Raw genomic sequence first — 24,173 nt, forward strand, 5'->3', positions numbered from 1 at the left:
CAGGCTTTCAAAAGTTTTGATGTAGTGAACCACAACGTCACCCAGCAGTTCTGAGGCTTCATGTCTTTATTTTAGCCTCACCTGGCCTCTGCTCTGAAATATCACCCCTCCTACTCACACTTAAGCTCTTCTTTCCTTCAACGACCAAACCTTTTGATCCGTCCCCAACCAACCCTTTCACTCTCCATCTCCTTCCCTCCCAACATCAATATTTCATAAACATGCAGTGACAAATTTATTTGAATGCGGTCTCCGGCGCGGACGCAGAGATGGATGGGCCGATCGGGGTGGTGGTGGGCTGGTGAGCGGCGTGGTAGCGAGCAGCTTTACCGCATACATTAGTCACACACTTGCAGACTGCTGGTGGAAGAGAAGGGGGATAGGAGAGAGATAGTGTATGGGGGGGTTTTAGGGAGAGGTGGAGGGGGTATTGTGTGTGAACTGCATGCGTGTCTATCAGAATATGTTAGAGAGAGAAAGAGAGGGAGACAGAGAGGAGGGGGCTACTCGCAGAATTGAAGGAGTAAATTTATCATAGTTATGGCTTTCTCAGGCATCCATTTTCCTCTGGTCTGTTGACAGCTAGTAGTATCTGCATACTACCACCACCACCCCACCATCCCTTACCCCACCACCCTGCATGATTGACGGCACTGGGCTTCAGCCTAACAGGCCTGGTTACACACTTCAGTGCTGGACACACATTTCCACACATGTGTGAAAATGTACACAAAGAACTTGAGAATTCTTTTAACTGTCAGTACTTTTGGTTGAAATTATTGTGCTGTTGCCATTTTGTGTCATTAAAATAATTCAACATTTTTTTCATTATCATAAAAATAGAAATACTGAATTGGTAAGTGTTTAATAAAATGTCCCAGGATTACCTAAGTTCACAACTTACATACATGTCAAGACCAAACTGTATTATACCCATCAAACAGCTGTAAAGGCATAGGTTACACAAACTACACACAAATTTCATCCTATAGGTTGTTTACAGTCAAGTGATCCCACTGATGTGCTGATGCCAGATTGGGGGCAAGAAGTGAAAAACAGCTGTTAGGAATGAATGGGGATGGAGGAAAGTTAGTACACTAAAGCTCAAGATGGACCTGTATGCTGCAGTTATCAGAAATTTTATACAGTCATTAAGTAAGATCCCTGCACATTACAAAAAGTGATTTTTACAACAGGTTAACTGATTTACCTTGCATGGAGGCTGGATGGATGCTGATGTACCAGATAAACCTTGTGGGCTGAATAATGATGTTCTGCTCATGAATGAGCTTGTTCTATGAAACAGTCCTTCAGTGTGAACCACAGTAGCTACATTAGCTCATGTCTGAGCGTCAGTTTTCTTTCCTCTATTTTAGTTTTTATTGAACAAACATTTTGAAGGCAACACTGGTACCAAATGAAGAGCTGTTTGGGAGCAAAAAGACTGGCTCTTGTAACTGAGCTGAACCAAATAATCCAGATCCTTAAAAAGAAATGGATTTCCCATCACAATGGGCAAGGCATGGATGGCATCATCTGTGAAAACACAAGCAAGATCAGGGTTTAATGCGACAAAGTAACAAACATTACTGTACCTACCTGGACCAATTTGTGGAAACGGACCGTGTGACTCTGCTCATCTAGGCTTGAGACAAAGGCTTTTAATTCATGCCTGCTGTTTTATATCTGGGATTTTTTATTTCCTTTTTTGTAGGCTGAATGTGTCACAACTGTTGGGACTGAGAAATACATCAATATTGTTTCTTTTTTGCAATTTTAATGGTTGGCAGAGTCAAAAACAGCACAAAAAAAAAGTTGGTATTTTGACAGCCCTTCTCTGTGCAAATTCAATTACTGCCACCTATCTGTTCTCTGAGGTGATGTGATGTCTTCTGCAAAGAACCTTTGAAGCCAATGACTGCCTGACCAAAATATCAAGGAAAGAAAAGAGTCGAGTTATGGTTTTAGGTCTCAGCTACAGTTTGGTGCCAAGCCAACTGACCTTTGGGAGACAATGCCATCTCCTTTATTTTCAAAGTTCAAAATCCACTTTTTATATTGAGTGTTATAATGTATGTACATTTTTTATTTGTGTACATTTCTCAGTAGTAAGATAGACTAGAATAGGACAGGATACAATCTAAAACAAACAAAAAGTGATAAGATACATTGGAATATGACGTGACGCTATACCAAACTATACCATGCTATGCCATACAATATGATATGATACAATACATGACAAGATACAGTATGATATGATACAGATTCTTTGGCCAACAATACAATATTTTCCAATATCACAAAGTGTGAAATAATATAATTAGGACAAAGCTTTTTCTGATTGACATGTAGCAGCCTCATAATGAGATGGGAGGTAGAAAGAGACCTGCTGTTCTGTTTAGAGCCCTTTAAGTTTTTCGTTTTATGATAAATTTATCATGAGATGTAAGACTATTATTCATGCATTTAAGGAGGCATGCAATTGCAGACCAATTCCTCTCTGTTTAGCTGCAGAGCCTGTATGAGACACCACTCATGATACTTAGGCAAGGGGTGTCAAAACTATGGCTCAGGGGCCAAATGTAGCCCGTTGTCCAATTTTGATGGGCCCACAGCAAATTCTAGAAATAAAATGAAATATGGCTCACATTTTAACGTGACTAAATTAAGACAACACTGTGCATGGTCAACATATTGGCAACCAAAATAATAACAATATCTTGTTTTCCAACTCCCTGATGGGTTACAGCAGGAAATAGTAGAACCAAGAATATTCCAGGGGCGGGGCAAGTCATAGCTCGGCCCATAATTAAAATCAGCTGATCTTACGCAAGCACTCATCAGCTGATGGCCAGCTTTCATGTTGCCTTATTTAAACTGCTCTTGCCTGGCCACGCTCTACTGCTCTCGCTGCTCTGACAACCCTCCTCCACCCCAGCTCCTCCTTCATTCTGGTTCTGAATCATCGACAGTTAGTTGTCATTGATGCCTGCTTTGCTCAGGGTTTTTTGCTGCTTCTCTCCCTGCCTTAGGTTCTCCTTAACTGCATAGGAAGAGCAGGAATGTGTGCTCCTGCTTAATGCTTTCCACGTAGGCTCATGGAAAGGCAGGGGGATCCCAGAACAACCACACCGACAAATATAAATTACAGCAGTGAGTGATAATTAATAACAGCTAATAAAGACATATTTAGAGTTGTAAATTATGTGTGCGTCTTGACAAAGTTCTCCTGACTGAACTAGCCATTTAGGCATACTCAGTCACTAAGCATATCTTAACCTACATTATATGTTTTAACAAACTTTCACATACCTCACTTGTGGATATTAAAGTGGCCCCAACAACGTTATATATGTCTGTACATGGCTCACAGCGGAAAAATTTGGAACACCCCTGACTTAGGCCATCGGTAAATAGCCAGAGGCAATCACTTTTTAGCTCCAAGCAATTCAATATGCAGATCTTATAAGGATAACAATAAGCAAACATGCTTGGCAGTTAAAGGCAATAGGCATGTTCTGTGTAGTCTTTGTTAGAAACATTTTCACTAAGCTCAGAGAGAGTGGATATCTTCCTCATTTTCTTGATCTCAGCTGCTAGCTGTGATTATTAGCCCATTTACCACTAGCTTGCTTGAAAGTTCAGATGGGCAGAAAATGGGTGCAAACTGACAACCAGCCTTAAAAGCACTGATCCTTTGTCAGTAGGGCTGCAATTTTTGATGGGTCCATTCCTCTTCTACTGACCTACAGCAGATGCAAGAGGTTAAATAACTGAGAAAAATGTGTTTCTTCTTTGCAAATTCAAGAAGCAAAATAAATAAGTAATCAATATTTGGGGTAAGGGACAATTGAGGAAATGCTTAAAAGTCTACATAACTCATTTTTTTCCCTTTTTGTACATTTTCACATTTTAAAATTTGCCCACAGGATGTACAGAAAATGGGAGTAATCCAAGAGTTACAACAACAACAAAAGCACATTAAAATCTTACAACAATAAGGTGTAAGCTCATAAAATTTGTGGCACAATATCAACACAGATTATTGTTAGAAACAATAAAAGGCTTGCACTTGCATCTCTTTTGATTTAAACCCAGCACACTTTATAAACAGCTTAACTATCTCTGGTTATGTCATCTTTTTTTTATTTGTGGGTGGTAAAAGAGAAAAAAATACAAGGCAATTGGACATTTGTCAGGATCCTTGAGGGCTGGTTTGAATAATCGTTTCAGCCATTGTCTCTTCATGCTTTTTCTTTTTTTTTTAAACAGGTCTGTTTTTTAGACCTAACGCTCGTTAAAGTATTGACTGATCCTGACTGAGTGTGATGGGATGAGATGATGGAGAGAAACACCTGGCTGAGGGGAGGATAGATGGGGACCATACAGAGCATAATTCAGGCAGCCTGGGGTCGGTTTAACGTGGCAGAGAGAGAGAGAGAGAGAGAGAAAGAGAGAGAGAGAGAGAGAGAGAGGCTAATTGTTATAATAATTATCATGACTTCTGGGAGAGAGGAGAGGAAACTGATTATACCCAAAGTAAGAAAGAGAAAGAGAGAGAGACAGGAAGAGAGAGGAAAGAAGGATTACCTGCCTGTGAGCAGACTGTCATTAACCTCACTTTCCCTCCCCTCTCACACTCTACATCTTGGGTCGTCTCTCTTGTCCAGTGGAGTGCCAATCTATATCCAATTTTTCCCCTTAGTCTCTTTTCGACTCTGCTAATTGAAGGCAATCCAAGCGTGTTTCTAACAGACTTTATTCTCATGTCTTCTTCCTGAGCCAGGATCCATCGAGCCAAACCAGAACATGTATATGTAAATACACAAAAAGAAGAAAAGTTCAATACAGTAAAAGAATGCAGAATATATTCATGTATTTTAGGTTTTTTTTGTCCTTCTTCTTCACCATGTCTACATGCTAAAATTCATTTGTTGCAGCCATGTGATTGGCTTATTAGATATCTGCATTTAAAGACAGTTGAACAGGTATACCTATTAAAGTGAACTGTGAGTGTATATATGTAAAATCATTGACTTGTAAAGCTATATATAGATATGGGGATGCACTCTGCAAATGATGGCCAACATCTTATGAATATATATCAGTTCATCTGTATTTAATATGAAAACAAGTCCCATACAGGTTGGTTAATACACTGTCATGAAGGCATAATAGAGTTGTGGTATTGTCATAATAAGGGTAATATGATTGAAGTCTAAGAAGGCCTGCTGACATCTGACAAGAGTCTGCAGAAAAAAACACCCAAACATGCTTGGAGTGTAATCGTGTGATTCAGAGTCCCAGTGAGTGAGCTTTAGTGAACTACAGGGGACGGGTGAGTCACGCAATATCACGCACAGTCACGCACAGAACCCCTCTCTACTGGAGGAAAGCACTCAAATGGGTCTAACATAAGAAGTTACAGGTGCTTTGGAAACTTAGTAATTGTAAACATACACACTGTGGGGCAAAAATGCCCACACACATGTCTTCTTCAATCAGACAAGTTCAATGGTAAAAGAGTACAAAGTGAAAATTATAGAGGTAACGCAGATTCAGAATTGGAAGAAATAGTCAAGACAACCAACACATTTTCCTCATTATATAAGAGTGAATAATCACTTTCATGATGATATTCAATATGCCTTTGCAGTTACCCTTTTGTCTTTCTAGAATGTGGCATTTTCAAAGAAAACTATTTCGGGATGAAACTTTAAAAAGGTCTTTAGTGTGGGATTAAAACTTTCTAGACCAAATGTGTACAAGTTAACTCTTTTACAAAAGGTTTGAAAGAGCAGCATAAGAAAATATCAGAAAAGAATAAGAAATTAGCTGTGAAGATCAATGGGACATATCAGAGAAACCTTTTCTGCCTTTATTTAGACAGGACAGCCAAAGAGAGTCAGGAAGTATGTGGAGAAAGAGGGGGGACAACATACACCGAACCAGTGTGTCAAGGACTATAGCCTCTGTATATGGGTGCCTGTACTACCCACTGAGCTAAAAAGGCCTAGGTTGATATCAAAGCATCTTCAAATGAAGAACATGCCTTCTCTATATTGATTATCTCAGTATAAAAAGACTTAGCAATTGATTTAAAAAAAATCTTTTTGAGGCAGCAGTGACCTATAGCGGTTAGGTCATGCCCGTAGAACGCCCAAGTTTAAGTTCAGCCTGCAGTTTCTTTCCTATGTCCACATGCGGCACCTATTTAAAGATGTCTTATTAATGTTTAGGCTGCTAAACAATTACCTGCCTCTGCTAACATCTTTAACATTATTCATACTGCACATCAGTAACAAAGGTCACACATTCACCTCAGACTGCAAACTTAAACCTTAATATGCTTTAAAAGAGAGTAAGCTCTCTTATTACAAGTAAGCTATTGCAGACAAGGACAAAGAGATCATTTAAGTAAGCGCATCTAAAATTGTGATTTGACTTTTATGAAAATAAATCTATTTGTAACTGTATGGTTACAACTAAACTAAAGTACCAATCTTCTTGTCAAGAACTGTTCTAAGTTACATTTCCTAACAGTTATGTAATTACAGCCATAATCACTAGGTAATTTTGGGTCCACCGTGTGTGCTTACCAGGTAATTTTCCTAAATTTAAGAGGGAAAGATAAGAAGCACAAATATTATGCAAAGGCAACAATCATACCAAAACAGTCATCCAACCATTCCCTCTATTTTTTCTAAATTATATTTGAGAGTGAAAATCAGAGCAAGAGGCAGACAAAGAAAGAGGTAGACTGTGTGCCTTAGTGCAATTAGAGCGCACGAAAACAACCAGTGTGCTGGGAAATTAACTAAACACACATACACACACAGGAGTTGGACAACTGAGGATAGGCCGCCCCCTACTGACAGACCAGAGCAGGTCAGAGGGATTTCTGCACAGCTTTAAAACTATTTCCTTGATCCCAGAACACACAGAGTAACACAAATATGACATTTTTTTTTCCTTTTTGAAAGGAACTCCCTGCAAGCATATTAACAATGATGATTTCAGTGAGGCTCTCAGCCAAGGGCAGCAGATGAAGGAATGACCTAGAGCTGAAACATATCCTCAAAAGTTCTGTATTTCTTGATTTTAGTTCAGTCTTGAGGTATTTTTAAATCATATATATATATATATTTACTTTTCTCCAACATGTTTTGACCATTTCTGCTTTAAATCGTGGCATTAACTAATTATTCTTATGTAGTTATGTACAGCAGATTGAGTTTATCTATTGTTTTAACCTTTTTGTTCAAAGAAGAGAAGACACTGTGGACTACGTTTCTTCCTCGCCTTGTTTCCAATTTTCTATTTGTCATGCACAAAGCGGCGGTGTCTCATTCTCTAATGGTCAAATAATATCAGAGGGACACAACAGGACGGCCAAGTGGCACAGCCTGCCAACTGTTGACTGTGAGAGTGAGATGGGAAGGGATGTATGTGTTCTTCCTGGACATATTGCTGCATCCCCTCACACCTCTGCCTGTGACGATGATGCGATGGTGTGACTGCTCTGGTGCCAGCAATGTAGGGGTGTTGTGTGGGATGGGATAAGGGTGGGGTTAGACCTTGGGAGGAAGGGGCAAGGGATATTATGGGAGTTAAAAAAAAAAACAGACTTCATCCTGACTTTCAGGTATCAAACATTAGGATGCAGGTAGGTGTGAATACACTGCACTTTTTTTGTTTTGTTTACACATCTTTCTCTCTTGGGGATGGTGACATCACTGTTAATGTAGAGATTCAACACCAGGACCCAGCAGGGATCATGTGCTTAGGTTTGTGTGTGCATGTAGTTGTGTGCAGGCATTCACGTGTCAAGTTTAAGCATGTGCAAATCGATATGAGGCGTCATCACAGGTTCTCTGCTCGTCTGAGAAAATCACACCTCGTGCTCGCTTCCAACCCCCTGCCAGGGACAAGACCCGCTGACAGCCCCGCATTGTTATTTCTTCATGTTTGTCAAACGTGGCGTCTCTGCATTCGTGCACACGCACACGCGCAGATGTTGTCAGCAGTTCCCATCTTTTCAGACACCTCTCACTCCCAAGTGAGACAGAGTTTGTCAACTTGGTGCAGACAACCCTCCTGGAGCCCACACACTCTTTTTCACAGTCCCATCTCTTCCATGCAACTTTCTTCCTAATTAATTTCTTTAAACGATCCTCACTCTGTTAAACTTTTCTTGTTTACTAAACGCAGTGGCAAAATCTCAAAGACCTTAAAGAAGGCGGAGGAATATACTTTTAGATAACCACACACAATCACAGGGTGGAGCAGTTTCTTGAGTCCACCTGCGTTCAGAAAGGCTACCTCCTGTTCCTCCAGCCTGCAGCAGCCTGGCCCACCGCTTGTGTCTCCGTCTGCAAGCAGCCGCCTTTTCCAGCTCAGCAGCTGAGAAAGTGCCAATCCCACAGTTTAAAGGCCCCACTGGCCCTGCCAGCATGATAGATAGTTTAGAAATGAGGACGCGTGTTTAAAAAAGAGAAGAGAGAGAGAGAAAGGGGGGAGAGGGAGGGAGAGAAAAAAGGCACGAAGCAGCAGCAGCTGTCAGACAACACAAGGCCCGAGCTTGGATGACCAGGCTTTTAACAGAGACAGAAACCAGGAGAGGAAATAAAAGACTGAGCTACTGAGAGGTGAGAAACAAGCTAACAGGTACAAAGGAAAAGGGAAGAGTTAAAGGGATGCCAATACTAACAGCATGGCATCTGAAGAGGTTAGATCATCAAGAGTAAATGTAAAGGACGTGTGGGAGGGAGGGGGGTCCTTTTATTCCAAAAAGTGGACCCTTTTTTGGGCTTCAATTTGGAGGGCTGTGCTGGGAACATGACACAAATCAAGCAGCAGCTGACAGTTTTACTGATGGTTTGGACAGAAACAGGTGGTCAAAAAACTCAAAATAGCATCTTATTAATATAAAACCAACAAAAGATGTAAAAAGGATAATAAATGCTGGTTGTAAAAACACAAAGACAAAGCAAACAAAGTCTGACAATTGGACACATATGTCATCCACAACTGATAAAGGAACAATGATGCATAAGAAATGGACTTTCTTTGTTGCAAAAAATATACAACGCAACAAATCTGGCTCATCTGAAGTGTGTGTTCAATTCTCCCCAGTCTAAGTAATCTCTGCTTTGATAAAGCACTTATCCCTGCACAAATGACACAGGTGTAGACAGGAGTGGATAACACACTCTCTAGGTGCAGGCAGTAATGGTTAGAAATCCAGTGAGGACGGGATTAAGAAAGCAGTCCTGCGCAGGGCTCTACTGTAAAATTTAAGACATGCAGCTTAGCTGTGTTGTGTGATACACAAGTTTTAAACACAGTTGTTAATGAAAAGAAACTCAAACGTGGTACTTCTAACAAGATAAAGGGCTTTTATTTGGTTTAGATTCATATTTTGTTAGAATATAGATGCTTCTATCTTAGGGCTGCCAAAATTAATCATATTAATTATGATTCTCTAAGATCTACAATTAGTGCACTTTTGAATCATGATTAATTTCATTCTTTATTGTTGCTTTCAACAAATTTTGTTGTAGCATCTCCCTGCAGCCAGGGTGATGTGAAATAAGTTCACCACTGATCCTTAATGTCACATTGTGGTTAAAAATGTCACAGACAGCTCAGAGGACAAATCAAAGATCACCTGAACCATGTGATATCAAACATCTTCAATCTTCCTATCAAAGCAGCTCTGTATCCAAACTAGAAGTCACTTACCTTTAGTTTAAATGGTAAATGGACTTGAGCTAGTCGTCTGACTACTAAAAGTGCTTTTACACCTTAGGTCACACCTACTTATTTACACATTCACACACTGATGGCACTGGGTTGCTATGGAGAACTGGCCATCAGCTAATACCCTGTGTATGCATCCATACCCATTTATACGCAGCTGACAAGGCATTGGAGCAAACTGGGGTTGAGTGTCTTGACACATCAAACACATGTGACTGCAGGAGCTGTAAAGGGATAACCCACTCTACCCACTGAGCTACAGTCGCCCCAGTTTAAGATTGAAGACGAATCCAAAATGATGCAAAAGCAGTTTAGAACGTGATATATTAGTTGTGATTTACAGTAGAAATCCTGGACCTAATCATGATTAAAACATTTTATCTTTTGACAGCCTTAAAACAAAATAGAGGCTAAAGTTCTATATTTTTTGGTGATGATCTCAGTATCACAGATAACAGGTTTAAAAGGTTAAATATCATAGAAGCAAAAATGAACATCTCTGCTGATATTGACAACCAATATATCAGGTGTAAATTTCAGCCCATATTGGCTGTAAATATTGACAATGTACACTTAAGTTTGTTGACCTATGTTGGCCACCGTCCTCTTCATTGCTCATCCTTTTTCCTAGGTATGTTCTAAAGACTGAAGTTTGTTTCTTCGTTCACCTTTGCAGTGTGTTTTAGGGACTGAATCTTTAGGTCTGAATTTCATTGATGTATTGATATCAATCTCGGCCAGAATGGTCCTGTAAATACCGGCATTTCTGACATTGGTAATAAACCCAACAAGGTGCCTCCTAAAAAGGATTACATTGTTAGCAGTAAAAATACTTCCTTGGGCTTCTTTGGTGAACATCGCAAAGGATGTGTTTTAGCTTACAAAAATATAGAAAGAACTCCAGAATCAAAATAAAGATTAGTAAGTAAATAGGGATGCACCAGTGCATCAGTTTAACATTGGCATTGGCTGATATCAGCCCTGCTGACAGACACCGGACCATCGGCAAATCATGCCGCATGAAGCGATGCCAGTAGCAGGTTAGTATCTGCTGTGTTGTATTAACTTAATGCTTGCAATCTTTAATTCCCAACCGCTGACTCAGAAAAGAGGTTTTTCATCGGACAGAGGAGGTCATCTGGCTAAAATTTGATTTTTTTTCCATAGCCAAACATGAGAGAAATGTGTGCACGCGTTAAAATCTTACACCTAAAGAATAATGAAAAAAGCAAAAGTGGCAGAGCAAGCAATCTACTGAATTATTATTTTGAACATTGATATCAATATCAGCTCTGATTTTTACAATTGGTGCACATCTAGTGTTAAATGCTTTGACATTTACCAGCACCACTAGACAGCTGATGTTACATGAAATGCTGAATGAAACATAAAAACTTCACTGACAATGTTTCTCTGTCATAATTTTTCCATCCATTCTGCTTTGTCTGAAAAATTAAGTATCAAAAACACAAAAGCTTGGAAAAACTGATGAGCAATCTATACCGTGTTTTTCCCCTTAAGATAAAAATCCTCAGATGACACAGGTATCATTCACGTCAGAGCCAATGTATTGACACACATGTATCTGCACTGACTGGTAGGCATGTGTTAATGTACAGAACATGATGATTAGCAGGTTGTTTGAACTGTTACCTCTGAGTAATCTTGACAGACTGTCAAGTTGATTCCTAATGCTCACACCTCTGACACATTGAACCCCCTCCTGCTCGATCACACACAGATTCAACAAGTGGGACTTGATTCAGACTGTCACCTGCCACATACGTACACATTTCAAATGTGTGTTTGCAAATGATAAAGTAACTATTCCAAACACGGTCTCACTGCTTGTTTCTGTTTTGTCGTGGTGATGAGTGTAAACGTGGTCAAATGGGCGCTAATACGGGCCCCAGAGAGTTGGGCTCTATATGCAGATATGTATATGCTTTATTCTTCCACGTTACTCTCACAGGGGCCCTGCCTAACACTTATTAAACAGATCTTAAGAACATCTCCATTCATCATTGCCACCTCGCTCATGCATCAATGCTTGTGTGTGTCTGGAAGAGTGTGTGTGGCCCCCATGAGGCCTTCTGTTGGTTCAGAGAGGGGGTGATGATGTAGGAAGATTAATACTAGTGTGACGGCAGAACCATGCCAGGGAGGAAGGGGTCACTCATTACCCATCTGACCAGCCAGAGAAACACACACAGACACAGACGCAGATGGCAGCTGCAATAAGAAGCTTCTGTAAACTGTTCTGTCTTATTCCACCATCCTCTTTTCCTGCTTTCCTTAACTTTGTCCTCTCCTCCTTCGTCCCTGCTTTTATTGCAACTGATGAAATAAATCGCTTTTAAGTTTAAGAGCAAAATGCCCACGGTGTAAAATGAATTGACTGTCCCAGGCTCATCTTTATGGTTGGCGTGTTGAGGATGTATGGACCGGGAGGAGATGGGACGAGGTGGAGACAGGAGAAGGGTCAAATACTGCAATTACCGCTCAATTGATTTCCATTGGTGTGACGGGGAGAATAAGTGTTACTTCGTCAATGTTCACTCAACCTGGAAGGGAATCCTCCTCTGAGGAAGAGGGTGAGAGGAGGGAGAGAAAGAGGAGAAGCTTGTACAAGTTCATTAAGTCGTTCAATTGATAATTAGGAAATTCATACAATTTTCCTTTTTTCACCCACATTGCAATGAGTAAGGAACAAGGAAACAGGCACAGTAGATACCTGAGCTCAAAGAGTGTTGTATTATGTTGGAGTGACGGAATAATTCATTATTTTTATTCCACTTTCTTCACTCTGCAGAGCTACTTAGCTTGTTTTAGATTGTTGAGATATTTGTGGATTAACAATCTCCATATCATGTTCTGACTTGCGTAAGCACAAATTCAAAAATATTTGGCTCAAAGCTGTCAAATGCTCATCAATACAGAGTGCCACATGTTGGTTTCTCTGCTTTCAACATTAAAGCACAAAATGTCATAATTTTTTTTACAAGAAGAAAGCCAAATTCATAGGGTAGTGAATGAAATATTTAATGGATCCGGTCCACAATGCCTGGCCCTCAAATGCTGTTGAGACAGGGTGTGAAACATCTGAACAACATGTTTGAAGTCCCTGTAAAATGACAAAAAATCTGCAATTTAGGTGTGTTGTACAGCAGGCAACTGTGTTATAAACCACAAGGCGAAATTTCAGTCATGAAAAATATCTCTAAGTTTATCAAATTAAGCTTCTAAATCATGAAAAATGAGACAGTAATATCTTCTCTGGCATGCTGTTGGCATGTTGGTTGAATAGATCCAGGCCAAACCCACTCACAAGAAATACAATGCTCTCAAATTAAAAAAAAAAAAATGCTACAACTTAAATGGTGGAATCATGTTTTTACTGGACTTAGCAGCTCTGTGTCAGCCACCAGACAAACAATCACATTCATGTCATGACAGGCAGACAGTTTAGAGCTAAATGGTCTTAGTTTCATTTTTACCTCTGCCAAGGAGGTAATGTGATCGGGTGGGTTTGTTCGTTTGTTGTGGGTGGATTTTGATGAAATTTTCAGGAAATGTCAGAAATGACATAAGGAAGAACTGATTAGATTTTGGGAGTGATCCAGATCACCGTCTGGTTTCAGGAATATTTTTAAGGATTCTGTACTATTGGGAGATAGGGCTAATGGCAGAGGTCTGCGCTGTTACCACTTTACACCAGGAGATGGCGGACATGAGAAACTTCAATCCCAGCAGCATTTTGGGTGTGTTTCTATTCAAAGTTTTGGAGTTTATAGAGTTTGAAAGACGCATGCCCGGTCGAGGAGAGGAGTCGGTGCGTAACAGAGAGAAAGACAGCGAATTGTTGTGAGAATACTCACAATGCTGGGAGGAATAGAGGAATATTCACCCTCTGCCATGACTTTCAGTCGTCCAGTGAGACCTTGGGTGAGACCGTCAGTGCATCTGTTGGCACCAGCAGGCAATGCTTCCACCATGACAGTCCACCCGTAGCGAAGCCAGTGCTTTGCCTCACTGTGTTTGCACCCCACTGGGGAGGGAGTAATTGCCGAATGCTGTGGTGGGGGGCACATGGGGACGGATTCAGGAATTTTTTAAAGGATTATTCACTATTGGGAGATAAGGCTAATGGCAGAGGTCTGCTCTCTCCGAGTGCTTTTCTAGTCTATTGTCTGACATGCTACCAAACTTTAGCATTGCAATGCTAATAGACAGGAGGGATTGAATTGTTGCTGCTTAGAGAGAGACAAAGCCCCAAACCACTTCTTTTAATCATACAGGACTAAAGACAAGTTATATATGGATGAAAACACACCTTCAGCAGATGTTCGTTCCTGCTGTGACTCATTCAAGGAAAAAAATAGATGAGTACTCCAGCAATTAGCCAGCCCTCTGACCTTATGGTGAACTATCCCCAGAATGTAGCTGCCTGGCTCCTTGCCATAGCAGAGACAGAAGACTGTTTTCTGTTACAAATCTCTCTGTTATAATGCTTTTAATGACCTGTAGACCACTGTGGCTGATAGGTTTGCCAAATTTACTTCACAATGAACAAAAACCCCGCATTCAGCTGGGTGTTAATTTTCAATGAAGGCAGGGACATCAGCTAACAGGCCACTGTTTAGATAAACTTCCTACTGAAAAACTTTCTAAAAGTCTAAATCAAAAGTTCTGTCACACACAGATCTCAGTGTTTTCACATGTTTATAGCAACCTTATCCCAACACATCTAGTGTGTTTAGACACTAATTTTGGATTTCAGTCTACAGGGACAAAGCTACAGGGCATAGAATTGAAATATATTACATTTTGGTTACATTAACAATCAGATTCAAGACTGTGATGCTACTAGTGTGTTCCAATTTATCTTCAAACTCAGATATTCCAAGTGACCAGTCTGATACACCATTGCATATTCCCCCTGAACTCTGAATTCAACTCTGTGATGTCATTCCCGGCTCAGACATCCAGGGAAAATGTAATACAGTATAACTTCTGGTGGTAACCAGGCATATGTTTTAAGGTGGTTAAACACTAATTTAGAAAGGCCTACTTATAAAAGTTCTGTTTCATTTTTGCTAAGTTTGCCCTGCTAAATGCTTCTAGGCCAAATATTTCACACTGTACCTTTAAACATGTCCACTGTTTCATTAGAAATAGATGAGTTCTAATATTTTTTAAAACCAGATGCAATGGAATTGATTGCTATGCTTACAAGGAAAGTGTGCTACTGTATATGGAGAAAAGTAGGCTTATTTTAAATTTGGAAAAGGAGAAAATTATCTCATCCATTGGCACAGGCAAACGCACTTTAGCACTTAAACAAATGACTTCGGAAAGAAGATTTTTTTTTTACAGAGAGGAAAAGAGGACTTATTCAAAGATGCAGAAGGGAGATGGTGCTATAAAGCCAGGCTCATGCTTTCTCTGAGGTTTTACAGAAGGTACTTAGACCAGCTATCATGAGGGGTGAATGAGTGTAAGCTTGTCCCACATACACTTCTAGAAGTTAATACCATCAACCCGCACACACCCTGCCACTCTTCCCGCTCTGCTCCTTTATACTTCTATCATATCCTCCCCTCCTCTCCTCTCAGTTGTCCAAGTTTCTCTGTCTTCCATCCTCTCTTCTCCTGAGTTTCCGTCTTCTGTACAGCTCCCCCCGTCATGTCTCCATTTTAAAAGGGCCAGACTGTGGTCTGTCGATAGAATCAGTGGAAAACCGTTTGGAAACCCAAACCTCAGTGAAATTATTTGATTACAACCTCCCATTACTTGCTGGTTTGGAGGCATTAGAAGCTCGTCGAGAAGTAATGATTTCCATTTTGTGTTTGACTTGTAATACAATATTTGCTGCGGTTTCTTTCTGAGGACAGCTTGCTACAGTTGCTTGATTTTTCTGGTTGTTTGGACTTCTTCAAATTGACATTATCTGCATAGAAATGCAGAACGAATTGAATTGGTGAAAGACAAAAAGATGAGTTGGGCTACCGTTACATAAAAATGGAAAACTTGTGCAGTTATTTACCAAACAATCTAAATTTTCCAAATTACCAGACCAGGCGTGATTGTGATCCTGTGGGGAAAGTACGAGTGAGTCTGCAGCAGTTGACTAATTAGTGAAAAGTCACAGGAATATGACCCTTTATAAGAGCAAGAGAGAGGCGAGGACTAATTAAGGCTTCTTTGTCTCTCACCAGCAATTAAAAAACAACAAAGCTCTGCAAATTTTCCCTCTAAATCTCTCCTTCTCTTTGTTTACATGCAAGACAATTTATCCTTTTCATCAATCTACATAAAAACATGTTCCAACATTTTGGTGACAAAAAAGGTCATGAAAATTACAGTGCTGTTGCAAAGAATTCTGGGATACAAGAGGCTCACATAAAGGGACTGAGTTGAGAGAAGAGGTTAAAGTAGGGGAGTTTAATGACGTAGTTCATGTGGTAGCAGGGATATTTACAGGAGGTTGTGTTTGTACATGTGCATAGAGCGTACAGTAGCATTCGGCTGTGTGTGTGCATAAACATCCGTTTACATGTCTTTGTATGCACGTGTGTGTGTTTGTGCATGAGTGTGTGTGATAGGGCTGTTTGGCAGGTAGAAGGCTGTGAGTGCAGCCTGTCACAGCCCAGCCCTGATTACTCCGCACCATTCATCAAAGTGTCACCTCCCTGACAGCCGCTAATAAATATACTGCCACAGACCCCCACTCGCACCTGGCAGCACTACACGTTCTCACACACGCACATGCACACCACACCCCCTCACCCTCGCGCACACACGTACTGCCACCCCCTGCGCCCCGATGCAGCACCAAACACAGCTCGAAAAACAGCAACACATCCTGGAGCTCATTTGCTAATTGCTGCATTTCCCATCAATTCTGTTTCTGTCTTGTTCAATGTCAACAGGAGTGAGAGGATTTAAATAAATTGATGAATTATATAAATAACCAATGGGGGGACATGTTACATTACTTTCCTCCATATTCCTCTGCCCTGTACTTCTCACTGTCATGCTTTGACACTATATATTTTTCCTAATTTTAATTGTGTCCATTAAAAAAAAACAGCAGCTAACTCTTTTTTATCAGGGTTTCGGATGCTCAGTGCTCAAAACCTTATTGTGTCCACGTTCTTGTTTTTATATCAACATGTGTAACATCTGAGACTTGTGTGGGGATTTAAAGGACTCCACTTCAGTGGTTTCAGTCCTACTTCACTGACCGGACCTTCTCTGTAAACCCTTGGAGATCATTCCTTCTCAGACGGCCACTCTTACAAGTGGCGTCCCACAAGGCTCTGTGTTTGGCCCCTTCTGTTTTTGTTGTATATGTTGCCTCTGGGCTGTTAGAAGCAACCACTCTCAGCCCTCTTGCTTGTAGTGTGTATTGGTCTTGTTGTTTATTTGATGATGCTTTTAAATTTAGTAGATCTCAAGCTTCTTTCAACTGTGGCAAATAAATTAGACTAAGTAATACCATATCTCCTCCTAAATGATTTAGAAAGGGTGATAAATGTATTTAGGGGTTGACTGATCATCAGCCTGGCTGATTATTGAAGCTGATGTTTGGCATTTAGCCAATTATCAGTATCAGCATTTTGTTTTGGCAATAAGTGATAAAATTAATTGATCTACAAGTGCCCTACTTTGGTTCCACTATAAAGTGTGCCATTCCCTCTGGCTTTATTTTCATTCTACAGTCTCACCATATGTCCTGCATAAAACACAATCTGATTGGCTAGAGGTCACAAGTACCAGCCTACTTTTTGGGCTGCTACTGTGTTGCTTTGCGCTGCTTGTCATACTGATAAATCTAGGGCTAAATTGTTTGTCATTTTTATCATGCAATTTTACTTTTGCCACATCATAAAAAAGGCATATTGGTTCCAAATATTGGTTATCGGTATAATAAACAACTAGTTAGCTATATTGACGTCAGCACCGTCAAATTTTAATCATTTTGACTTGGCTACTACAGTTCTTTATATGTGAGCTAGGGCCATTTTTCTGTCAAGCATCTGCAATTAGCTCAAAATGCAGCTGCCTGCCTACTTACAGGCACAAAAGAGAGGTACAACACTACCTCAATGTTGAGCTCTCTCTACTGGCCTTCTGTTTGTAAAAGGATTGAAGATTTTACTGTTAGCTTTTAAAGCTCTTCATGGTTTGGCACCACCTTTTATTTATGTGACTTGATTCATGTTCACGCTCCAGTCACAGCACTGAGGTCTGCCAACCAGCCACTCCTGGATGTGGCCAAAACAAGGCTCAAAACCAGGAGTGATCAAACTTTTGCTATAACTGCCCCACACCTGTGGAACAGCTTATCCCTTCATATAAGATCTGACCCCATTCCCAAACATTTGAAATCATTGTTGAAAACACATTTCAAGATGAGAATATTTTATCCCAACAGATTTAATAGATATTACGATTATTTAAATCAGTATTTCATGTCCTATTTAAGTTGATTTTACTATTTGGATTTAATTCGATGATGATGTATTCTTTTTCCAGGTTTAACTTTTTACTCTGTAAAGCCCTTTGGTTGACCCAGGTTGTTTTAAATGGGTTATATAAATAAGACTGAATTGAGTACTCAGAGTTATCACAATGCAAACATTCAAAACATCTCCGCAGCAAATGTTGTTGGAATGTTTCAAGAGGCCTGCATAAAAAAAGTCAAATCCTCTCCTCAAAAATGTGCATTTGCATGTAATTGCTAGTTTGCGTTCCCTTATTTTACTTCATTTGTAGTCAGTGTGGCACACACACCCATGTGGTCATCTCTGCCCTGTTTGTCTATGATTAGGCAGTACGTGACTGCTGTAATGATTTGCTCTCTTACTGTAAGAGCTGCCTCTCATCTCCAACTCCTGTCTCAGCTCCGGCAGATGCTCCCCGGCTCCCCCTGTTGGGAGACAGATGAAGCGTATGACTCAACAGGGCTGTTTGTGTGTGTGTGTATGTTACACAATGCGTGGGATTTTGGTTTTGTGCTAGCGGAAGCATGGATATCGGTATATCCTGCGCTGGAAGGTGTCCTTGCCAGGCTGTGCATGCGTTAATATGTGCATGTGTGTCTGTGGGCCAGTGGGTGTGTGTGGACGTTAGCCTGAGGGCATGCTGCGCGGGCAGATGGCATTACTGCATCGCCGGGCCACCCTGGCTAACAGGGGGAGGACGGAGAGAAGGTGGGAAAGAAGGAGGAGGAGACGGGATGTGAGTCAAAGAGAGCAATGGGTGAGGACGGTTGTAAAAATGAAAACTGTGAAGGGGGAGTAAGCAGGTTGAGGAGGATGGACACAAAAAAAGAAAGGGTTGATGGGCTGATGAATGAAAAGGATGACTAGAGGAGAGAGAAGAAGTCCTGCCAAGCAACGCCAACTCCTTGCATTGTTACCAAAGTCATCCTCCTACTCGCTTTAGCAAAATGTTAAACTAAAGTTTGTAACTCTTACAATCATGCTTGAAGCATGTCTCTGTGGTGGTCAGTGTTGCCAGCTGCTCTCCAGTGTGTGCTGTGTGAGTTTGTGCTGGCGTGCCCTGCATGCCTGCTGGGCAGGAGGGCTGGGCCAGGTGTGGAGTGGGAGCAGTGGGAAGATTGGGAACAGTGGGCCTGTTAATTAGAGAGGGGTGATTAATGGGACAGTAGAGAAGGAGTACTGTGTTAGGGAGGAGAGATGAAAGGAGGTGGGAGGGGATTAGGGAAGAACACAGGAGGGAGGAGGTAAACTGTTTGGGGAGAAAAGGGAGTTTTTCATAATGTAAAACATTTCAAAAAAGTATCTGCACTGTCACACATGCCAGAGGTTTATCACTGCCTGTACACATGTGTTTGAGTGTCTTTGGTGATGTCCGCCTCAGGATCCTGTGTGTTATTGAGATGTAAGAAGTGGCGTTGTGACAAACTCTCCTCAGGGGATGTGGCATGTAAACACCAATCATTTGGCAGATGCGCTGTGAGCAAATTGGCAGTGTATTCCCCGTGGCCAAGCCACACGCCATTATCAGGATTGAGACTAATCGTGTGCCGTCTCCCATATGAGGAGCAATTAATTTACACCGAATCAAACTGCAAGAGAACAGAGTGAAGAGTCGAAAAGTAGGGGAGATTGAGCGATGGAGGAGAAAAACAGCTATGAATTGTAAGTAAGAGAAGGACAATGTTTAAGAAGTTTCTGTGTAGTTTGATACATTTTTTCTGGAATCAAAACACACTAAGAAATAAATGCTGCTTTTAGTTTTTCTCTGAGCCACTGAAAGAATTCAGTCATGTTTTTAAAGAGGATAAACTTTCTCCTAAAGACTCACAGAGACGTGAATAAATGAAAAATCTGGAGTGCAAAAGCAAGAGAAAATTGACTTAGGTGGGCGTCCTGTGAAGCAGCTGAACATTTATAAATGTGCTTCCACAAAGATCTGACACCATGATAGTTTTACACTATCTGTATTTCTAGAAAGATGACACTTACAAGGAATCATTAATGTGAGGCTTTCCTCTTTCTCACCCCAATCCAGTCTCGAGGCATTGTAGTGGAGAGCCCACACAGCCAGACGCCAAGCCATTATTTCCTGTCTGATTGCTCTGCAGCCAGTGCGATTAAGGAAGAAGACTAAAAGGTAATTTTTCACTATGATGGACAGAAGGAGGGAGAAAAGTAGAGCCGGTCTCAGTTTAATCTCCTGCAGATGGAGGGAGTGAGGGAGGGACAGCAGCAAGAGGAGGGAAGCCATCGTTTCTGGGGATACAGTAACTAAATTAATCGTCCAGCCTGATGGCCTTTTGGATAAGATAAGTAGCATTATAATAAGGAAGGCCATATAAAAGAGCAGACAGAGCTGACAAGCCAAGGCAGCCTATTCAAAATCTCTCTCTCTCTCTTATACACACATACACTGTAAAGATCGGTCATCCTATCTTCTTTATGATTTCAGTGAAATCATTTTTCCCTATTGTACGACAGTTTAAAAAGACAATTGGAGAATAAAAAAGGGAAAGTTGCACAGTGAAAGATTTACAGCCAGAAGAAGACAACACGAGGAGACTTTATGGAGACAGGAAGGAGAGGTCTTGTAATTCATCACCTTGTCACAGGAGAGCCAGGTTGTGTACATAACTTTAAGAGGTGATCAAAACTTCACAGTGGAGGTTTAGCTCAGTGTATTTGACAACTTTGTCAAAGATTTATTTATGACAAGTGTCAGAGAAGATCTGCAACAATTAAAAGGTAAATTATGCAAATATATTCATAACAGGAATGTTTAGAAAATATGTTATGTGAAACATGAAATGGCAAGACTTGTCATTTTGTTTTGTACTTTTTAAGAGACTTTGTGATTTTGGCTTCACCAGTAAATTGCCCTGCCAAACAATTTGTTGATTCATCATCTAGACAACTAAATATCATAAACAGTGAAGGCTTCATAATCCTAAATTACATGAAAAAAAGAAGCAATCTGAAAAAGCAACATGCTGCTTGTTTGAGATGCTGGAAATACGCATGCATAGGGATGTCGATCAAAACCTGGTTCTGCAAGGACCCAGATCTGCATTTTCCAAAACCCAAAAATCAGTGATGTCTGAGTTTAACGATGCAACTATCTTGTCTTAATTTTAATCATATGGTGCAAAAAACATAAATCAGCTCTTGCAAGAGGGAACATGAGCTCAAAGCACATCAGCATTGTGAGTCAAATCAGAATGTGAAACTTTTGACTGTCATATTAAAAAAATGAAGTATGACTCCTGCTGAAAGTATCATGCACTCATAACAGTGAGTTTGGCCGCTGCTGTACAGTTATCCTCCTCTTCTGCTCTTAAAGGCCATGAAAAGTGTTCCCGAACTTTTGTGATTGTTGACTTTGATGGATATTGATAATCTTATCAATACTCCTTATTGATCTCAGTCCTTAGTGACACCACTGTAAAAACATTCTATTGTTTGGTAGAGAAAGAGACACCTCACCTTCTAACATAAATGGTATCTGGTAAACAGAGCTCAAGCTAAAACATTACAATTCCATCTGTTAAATTATTTTATGTGGCTGAAAGGAAAGAACATTTCTTGTCCTCAAAACTGTTTCAAAAACAGAAATTACTTTTTTGTTTCATTTGAACATAATGATTTTTCATTTACATTCAAGTGACACTGATTTTACTGATATGACCTTGAATGCATCATAATGTAACTATTTGGCAACTCACTAAGAGACCCAGTTAACTCTTAAACTGCTACTGGATTAATTCTTTAACTAACAGGAGTTCCCATAAATCTTCTGAGCATCTTCAGCCCATATCTGAACAGATGAGGAAGAAAATGTTCCTTTAGTAGGCAAAGGCTGTTGTGCTCAGCTAAAGTCCTTTTTTTCTTCAAGATGACAATTGAAAATACTGTAATCTGGTGTAATCTGGTTTGATTAGCTGCACAGCGCTGACATGCTTTAAGCTTATGTTGCCCTTTGAAAAACTGATGAATGGTTTTGTTTGTTTGGTTGTTGCATACAAGATAAAATGGCAAGTCCTTATAGAACTGGGTTTCCATCTCCATCCCTAGATGTGAATCCTGTTGGTTAAAAATGCTAATCCAGTGTCGAGATTGGTGTTGAAATCAACAGAATGAAAATTAATTCGTGTGAGCTCTACAACAAACATTCAGGGGGGATTCTATCATTTTCCCAAATTGTTCAGCCATGATTGATAAATGAATAATCACACCCCTACATGTGTAAATGTTGTTTATCAATGTCTAAATAGACTGAGAGGAGGGTCTGTTTAGTAACTTGTCACTTATAGTTTAAATACTTTATTAACACATGATGCTTCGACAAAACTTAATCAGTAATAATTATTGCTCTTAAGTGCTTTAAAGCATCTTTGAACGGATTTAGGTGCATCAGTCAGTAATTTGCTTGAAGGATTTGTGATTGATGCCAAGTTTTACCATCAGTATGTGCTCTGTTCAGCATCATCATTACTAAATCTGCCTGATATCAGCTTTGTTTTCTTAAAACATTAATATCTTTCACCATCGACAGACACCAACATCTTTCCTCTCAGTGCTGTCCTGGCAGTTTAACCAGATAGAGAGGTTTTATCAGCTTGTTATGTCAATCTCTGCTACCCCCTGCTTTGAAGTTTTGTGTGCGAGTGTGTGTCTGTTTAAGCACTTGTGCATATCAGCACTGAACAGAGTCTGTCGGCTCTGTTAGGGTTCTAGTTCTGCCCCTATTGAGTGATTGCGTGTGTGTGTTTCCCACTGAGCAAGCATGTTAGTGCGTCTGTTCTCGCAGTGGGCAAACAGTGAAGGGGGCTCATGAGCGGTGTTAATAGGGAGGAGGAGGAGAGGGGTAAAGGGTAGATTGGGGAGGCGGTACAGGAGGTGAGAGGTGGGATGGGGGTTATAATTTAATGGGGAGCAAGACTTGCATCAGTGCTTAATGCAGGTGCTTGTGTGCGTCATACTCCAGCAGAAGTGCGTATACGTCTATGCGTGGGTGCTTGTGTGTGTTTTTGTGTGTGTAGGGGCCACAGGGCAACCTCAGAGAAACTCCACTAATTGCGACCACTGGGTTTTACCTGAGGGTCTTCTCTGGCTAATATCATTAGCTAATCTGCTGTGTGTTGTCCCCCTTGCCCTCTCCGTCAGAGCGCCCCGCTTTAGAAGCACAACCAGCGGCATCTACCCCCCAAAAAACCCCCGCTTACACCCCGTGCCTGCTTCCCAGAGCCTAGTGCAGACTGCTGAGTCCGGGTTTGTGCTGCTGGAAGGGCCCTGCATCTGGGCTCCACTGACAAAGAAGATTAATACCTCAGCTGCACACACACACACACACAAACATACACACACAAGCATGGGCACACTCAGACGAGTTTGCGCCCACGCAGCAAGGTACCCTCCTGGATCCTCTTCAAATGCACACAAACACACAATCCAACCTCAATCAAACCCAAAAACATCAGCGCGTCCTACCCTCCCTCCTTCATCCTGCCCCCGTTTCTCCAGGCTGTGGACCACTCCAAGTTTTCCTCCCCATTTCCCCTCTGTACCCCCCACACCCCCACTCCACTTTAAATAGAATCTCCAGGCCACAGAAAAACAACTTTCTGCTGATGCGACTACTCCTTCATCCTCTCCATCTTTCCCCTCTCTTCCTCCTGCTATCATCACACACCTTTGGTTATAGAGAGCCCTGAGCTCTGATGTAGACTTTGGATGTGAGTGGGCTACAGTTTGCTCCTGATGCCCCCTGTGGGGAGGAAGTCCACAAGGCAAACATGCACTTACTTCATTTAAAACCAACTGCATCCGGCTAGTCCAAGAGATAAAAGCAATAACACATCTGGGATGGAGAGCAGGCCAGCGTATGGTATCATCAAAGTT

At 40.9% G+C, this 24,173-nt stretch overlaps 1 long non-coding RNA gene across 3 annotated transcripts in view; it reads right to left on the reverse strand.

The window, feature by feature from the left end:
* Positions 1–659: 659 nt before the first annotated feature.
* LOC121517898 overlaps positions 660–24,173 on the reverse strand; it is a 65,114-nt gene continuing 41,600 nt past the window's right edge. For 2 of the 3 annotated variants that reach the window (XR_005992595.1, XR_005992593.1), the window contains 3 exons: positions 18,638–18,700; positions 1,211–1,536; positions 660–1,059 (listed from right to left, as the gene is read on the reverse strand). This is a non-coding gene — a long non-coding RNA (uncharacterized LOC121517898). The remainder of the gene's footprint in view (positions 1,060–1,210; positions 1,537–18,637; positions 18,701–24,173) is intronic. The other variant, XR_005992594.1, reaches the window with a different exon arrangement.

This window comes from Cheilinus undulatus, linkage group 11 (assembly GCF_018320785.1).
Source record: "Cheilinus undulatus linkage group 11, ASM1832078v1, whole genome shotgun sequence".
NCBI lineage: Eukaryota > Metazoa > Chordata > Actinopteri > Labriformes > Labridae > Cheilinus > Cheilinus undulatus.